Raw genomic sequence first — 5,247 nt, forward strand, 5'->3', positions numbered from 1 at the left:
CAAGGGGTCCTGACTTGGTCAGATCCCTCCCTCTCTTCCATCTGGAGTACAGATGTTTGTCGGTGATGCAGACGACACTTAGGTTAAAAACTGTTGATTTCTTGTGGTTCAGAAAAGCTTGTTTGGATCAGAACCTTTAGACTCTGATGAGAACACGAGTAAAGAGCCTCAGAGATCCGTCTTTGATGTCCAGTGGAGGTTCTGACAGGATTTCTTGTGTCTTTGCTCCGGCTGCAGATCCTGACTGCGTTGGACCGGGACGGGTACTGTCGCAAACACAAACTGAGGCACAAACTTGAACAGGCCATCAACCTGATGTCTGGGAGCAGCTGAGAGGAGGACACGGACAGATGGACTGCTGAGTCCATGGGAGGACGGACGGGGACGGTGGCAGAAGGAGAGTGGGGGAAGGGGAGTTTTTCTGGACAGTCAGCCAAACTGCTCTGATTCTGGACGGAACTGAGCCTTGGCTTTGTCTGCGACAGCAACCAATCTATCAGTGAGGAATCTGCTCATTGGTGGATTGGTTGAGAGGGAAACGGACGGGCTGGCTGACTGATTCAAACCCTGACTACCTCCATTCGGTGGACTGTAGGAGGGAAACTTTTCTACAACAATGGATACATTTTCAACAGGACTTCAGTGTTGGACAGAACCATTTTCTGACCAAAATCAAAAGATTTGTTAGTTTGGATTTGACTTTACTAAGATGAGTTTGTGGCTTTGAAATCAGCCCAAAGTTTCACCAAACAGTGGATTTAATGCGAGGAGTTTGAGATGAGATGTCAGGTGAGAAGAAGTCCTGACGGCTCTGGTCTGCAGGATCAGCCTGGATTTATCTGCAGTTCCAGGAGCTTTGATGTCACCACAGACTTTATCCTCACCTTGATCCCTGAGTTCAGTCTGGAAGGATGCGGACCAGCCGGGACAAAATCAGGTCAAGATTTGTAATATTTGGTTCCTCCACCTTGAATGAGTTTTGGAAGTTGTTTTGAAGCTTTAATGGAAAAGAAAGAAATAACCGAAGACCCAGAAATGGAAGGCTGGTTTGGACCATAAAGTCAGGGTTCAGTCTTCGGATTTCAGAAACTTGACCTTGGACAGATTGTTTGTCAGAATCCAGATGTTTCTTTTTATTTTAAGCAACCACTCAAAGATGTTTCTCTGGACAATCAGTCTTTACCACAGCACACTGAGCCTGATGCCTACTGACTGACCAGTTCCTGTGTCCATAACCCCAAAACTCCTCCCTGTCCACTTTTCATTTCCATCGTTTGGTTCCTTCTGTTTTCAGCCCATCCTGTCCCATCTAAGGAGCCTTAAGGACTCCTCATTGCTGGCCTTGTGGACCTCCTTACGGCTCGGTCCTGCCGGCCTTGAGGACCTCCTTACGGCTCGGTCCTGCCGGCCTTGAGGACCTCCTTACGGCTCGGTCCTGCCGGCCTTGAGGACCTCCTTACTGCCTGACCAATGAAGACTGTGGAATTGACCAGAATCTTGACAGAACTCTTACAGAACTTTGTTAGAAATACATTCCAGCACAGACACACAGGCACACAGGCAAGCTCTGGAGATATTTTAGCCAGACTTGCAAACCTTTTCAGAACCTGCAGACGTCGACTCGCCATGATCCTCAGGACCAGAGCGACCTGGAAACCGGTCTCTGGCTTCAGTACCGACCCACATCCAGCCAAGCTTTACAGCGCCATGTTACCTGTGCCGGGGGGAGGGGGGATACTGTGCAGAACTGTAACCCTAGTGCTACATAAAAACTGGACCGGCTCTTCAGAGCTGGACCAGAACTGGACCAAATCCGGACCGAGAACAACCTGGAATCAAGGTTAAATTGGACCGGACGAAGGAACTCGTAGACTCGTGGCCATAACTGTAAAGAAAAGGAAAAAAGAGAAAAATTATAACGAAGAAAAAGTTTAAAAAACATAAAAAGAAAGAAGAAAAATATGAAATGTGTAATAAGAACTTTGTGGTTTTTAAAGAGCTGAACTTGTATAAAACTGAACGTAACTTTACATCTGAGTCTGAAGAACAACAGAGAGCCAGAAGACGACAACAGAACCAAGCAGAACCAACTGGACTCTTTGGTACTTTTTTACAAACAAACAGGAGTGTGGTTAGTTTGGAGGTTTGGGGGAATGTTGAGGGGTTTGGTTGTTGTTTCATTTGATCTAAAATCACTACGAGGGCTTTCTGCATCATTAACTCTGCACCTGCACCGTTCAGGTGGAGGAACTGAAGAACCACGGAGGACTCTCCCTCAGATCTGTGGTAGAACCGCTTCCCATTGTTTTCTGCTCCAGTCCTTCAGTCTGACACCAACTGGATTTTAGCAGAAACCTTCTGGCTCCTGAACTGAGTTTCTTCAGGTTTTCCAGGTTTAGTTTGGTTCTAGTCAGCGCAGATCCTTCCAACATTCAGACGTGCCAAACTTTACGTAAAAATGGAGACAACAGCTTCAGGACTGAATTCTTTAATAAAAACACACATTGATTTTTTATTTTAGTTTGAAACCAGTTTTAAATGTGGTTAGCTGTAAAAACCGAAGCAGTTTCAGGTTTTACAGGTTTTATCTGAGAGTCCCTCAGGGTTGTGTACTCGGTCCTGTTCCGTTCTGTTAACATTAAGCTTTATTCCAGAGGAAATATGGGACATCGTTTCACAGTTCCGCAGATTACACTCAGGTTTATGAAGCTGTTAAACAAAGCAGCCATTTTAAATCAAATAAAAGTTGAATCTGTAGGTTTAATAACAGTCAGAGAGAAAACAGGCAGCTTCTGGTATCTTAAGGTTTTAATTATAAAAAAAACTACACATCCATTTTTCTTTTTGTTATTTTCTTCACAAATTGACTGGAATGATGATCCTTTTTACTATAAGTGTCATTATTTGGAAACATGTCAGAACATCTGATCGGTCTGCTGAGGATCGTGGACCAGGATCAGCTGTCCTCCTGAGGTCTGCAGCCAGATGTTGGTGGGAAGCGGTTTTACCACAGATGTGTTGTCTCTTTTGGCTCTCTGCGATGCCATAAAGCTACGAAGCACCTTTTTTCTTTTTGCTGATGTTTCACTGTCATTTCAATCTTTGGGGCCAAAAGGACCCGAGTGAGGAAGGGTTCTGATAAAAGACTGCCTTTTTTTTAGGAGTAATTATAAAAGCGGGAGGGAAGCCACTAGCGTACCAGTACCACTGTTAACCCACCGTGTGTGTGTCTGTTTTCACGCTGCCGCAGTGGAAAGTCAGCCGTTAAATCACTGATCGTATCTGCAGCTCAATTAAAAACCTTTTTCTTTCACCGTTTAAATCCTCTGATCTGCATCTTTCAGATCGGATCCTCCCTTTCCTTTTACTTTTTGACTTTAATAAAACCTGAAGCCTTTAAACTTGTTTGTACGGCAAAATCTCCTTAAATTCAGCTTTTTCTAACTGTCGCCATGACGAGGAGGAGGAGGAGAGTGCATGCTAAACAGGGAGGAAGAAGAGAAATTACTGCTGCGAAGACAAATACACCATGGAGTCAAACAGCAACAAAATGAGGAGGTCAGAATATTAAAGTGTGAGGAGGAGGAGACGCAGCTGGAATACTGAGAGGGAGGAGAGATGAAGAATACTGATCAGGGAGGAAAAGATGGAGGCAACGTCATCCATCAAACCAACCGAGGAGGGGAGGTCCGTGGGAGGGAGGGGGAGGAGGGAGGAGGAGAGGGGGGAGGACCACAACGCTGAGGCAGTCTTCAGGTTTCCTTCGGGTTTGAGACGAAGGTCAGATTCAGGAAAACCTTTCAGATGCTTTACTTCTAAAGGGATATTCTGGCCATTTTCAAGTGGAGTTCTGTGGAAAGTAAATAATGACCATCTTACCTGCTGTAGATAACTGTCTGAACGATCTCTTATTTCTGACCAAACTAATGGCTAGCTGCTGTTAGCTCCTCAATCCTGTTAGAATAAAACTAACACTAACTAAAAAAAGAGCTGTGCTGCTAAATTCAATAACTGAATATTGTAAGAATATATTTAATGTCTCAATACATTTCAGACCAAAATACATCCTTCACTGAGGTCACACTGCTCGAATAATTCACCAAAGTTTACCTCCTTTACCACCAAGCCCAACTTTACAAACAAAAAGTTTACATCAGATCAACCTTACCATCAGACCAGACTTTACAAACATAACTTTATAAGATCAATTTTACAAACCACAATTTACATCATACTCAACTTTACATCATACTCAACTTTACATTGGATCCAACTTTACAAGAGATCCAACTTTACATCATAATCAACTTTACATCATACTAAATTTTACATCGGATCCAACTTTACATCATACTAAATTTTACAGCAGATCCAACTTTACATCAGATTCAACTTTACATCAGATCCAACTTTACATCAGATTCAACTTTACAACAGATCCAACTTTACATCGGGTCCAACTTTACATCATACCCAACTTTACATCGGATCCAACTTTACATCAAATCCAACTTTACATCGGATCCAACTTTACATCAGATCCAACTTTACATTGGATCAAACTTTACATCAGATCCAACGTAACATCATACTCAACTTTACACCATACTCAACTTTACATCAGATCCAACTTTACATCAGATCAAATTTTACATCAGATCAAACTTTACATCAGACCCAACTTTACAGCAGATCCAACTTCGCATCATAATCAACTTTACTTTACATCATACTCAACTTTACATCAGATCCAACTTTACAGCAAATCCAACTTTACTCCAGATGCAACTTTACACTATACTCAACTTTACATCAGATCCAACTTTACATCGGGTCCAACTTTACACCATACCCAACTTTACACCAGATCAAATTTTACATCAGATCCAACTTTACATCCAATCCAACTTTGCATTGGATCAAACTTTACATCATACTCAACTTTACATCAGATCCAACGTTACATCATACTCAACTTTACATCAGATCCAACTTTACATCAAATACAACGTTACATCATACTCAACTTTACATCAGATCCAACTTTGCATTGGATCAAACTTTACATCATACTCAACTTTACATCAGATCCAACTTTACATCAGATCCAACGTTACATCATACTCAACTTTACATCAGATCCAACTTTACATCAGATCCAACTTTACATGGGATCAAACTTTACATCATACTCAACTTTACATCAGATCCAACGTAACATCATACTCAACTTTACACCATACTCAA

The 5,247-nt window shown here is 42.2% G+C and overlaps 1 long non-coding RNA gene across 1 annotated transcript; it reads right to left on the minus strand.

The window, feature by feature from the left end:
- Window positions 1–1,148: 1,148 nt before the first annotated feature.
- Window positions 1,149–1,620, minus strand: LOC119616829. The gene is made up of 2 exons (XR_005232880.1): window positions 1,453–1,620; window positions 1,149–1,418 (listed from the first exon to the last, which is right to left on the minus strand). It is a non-coding gene; the product is annotated as an uncharacterized LOC119616829 (long non-coding RNA).
- Between the last annotated feature and the right edge of the window lie 3,627 nt (window positions 1,621–5,247).

The sequence above is a fragment of the Kryptolebias marmoratus genome, unplaced genomic scaffold, assembly GCF_001649575.2.
Source record: "Kryptolebias marmoratus isolate JLee-2015 unplaced genomic scaffold, ASM164957v2 Scaffold56, whole genome shotgun sequence".
In the NCBI taxonomy this organism is placed as follows: Eukaryota; Metazoa; Chordata; class Actinopteri; order Cyprinodontiformes; family Rivulidae; genus Kryptolebias; species Kryptolebias marmoratus.